Source organism: Haliaeetus leucocephalus, unplaced genomic scaffold (genome assembly GCF_000737465.1).
Source record: "Haliaeetus leucocephalus isolate CR32 unplaced genomic scaffold, Haliaeetus_leucocephalus-4.0 Scaffold150, whole genome shotgun sequence".
Lineage (NCBI taxonomy): Eukaryota > Metazoa > Chordata > Aves > Accipitriformes > Accipitridae > Haliaeetus > Haliaeetus leucocephalus.
The window spans coordinates 1,766,260-1,766,777 of record NW_010972586.1 but is presented as its reverse complement, the minus strand read 5'-3'; the positions used below and the strand labels follow the sequence as shown (position 1 = coordinate 1,766,777).

The following is a 518-nucleotide window of genomic DNA, read 5'->3' as shown; positions in this document are numbered from 1 at the left end:
CGGTGCCGCGCTCCTGGCCGGGGCCCCCGGCCCTGACCGGCCCGGCCCCCGGCTGCGGCCCCGCCGCCTGCCTCTGTTCCGGTAGCGGCGACTCCTCGGCGCTTCCCTCCCGGCGGGCGAGTGGCCTCGGCCCCGCGGGGGCTCGGTGGTCCCCCTCAGGTCTTCTCCTGCCAAAAGAAACGCGAAACTCTTTCTCCAAGTACCGCTGTGCCAGGTCGCCGCTTTCCTTCGTCTTACCCCCTTCTCGTACAGCCGGGGAAATAAGTATTTCCACCTTTCCTCTTCACACCACGCCAGTCTCGCTGGTCCTGTCCCCCCCCCGCCCCCTTAGCCTTTGTGTGGATTAATAACAACCCATTTTCTGTCCGAGGCTTCACCGCCTTCCCGTTTGCCAAGAAAACAAAAAAAAAACCTCGCAGAAACTTCTTATTTCTCTCTAAGCCTTCTGCCGCCGGAGCCGGCGCAGCGCGGGGCTGCCGGTGGTTTAGCCTGCCGCCGCCGGGCGGCCGGTGACTGCC

At 65.1% G+C, this 518-nt stretch overlaps 1 protein-coding gene across 2 annotated transcripts in view; it reads left to right on the top strand.

The window, feature by feature from the left end:
• SNX2 (sorting nexin 2) overlaps positions 1-518 on the top strand; it is a 36,220-nt gene that overhangs the window by 225 nt on the left and 35,477 nt on the right. The gene's annotated exons all lie outside the window — the stretch shown is intronic.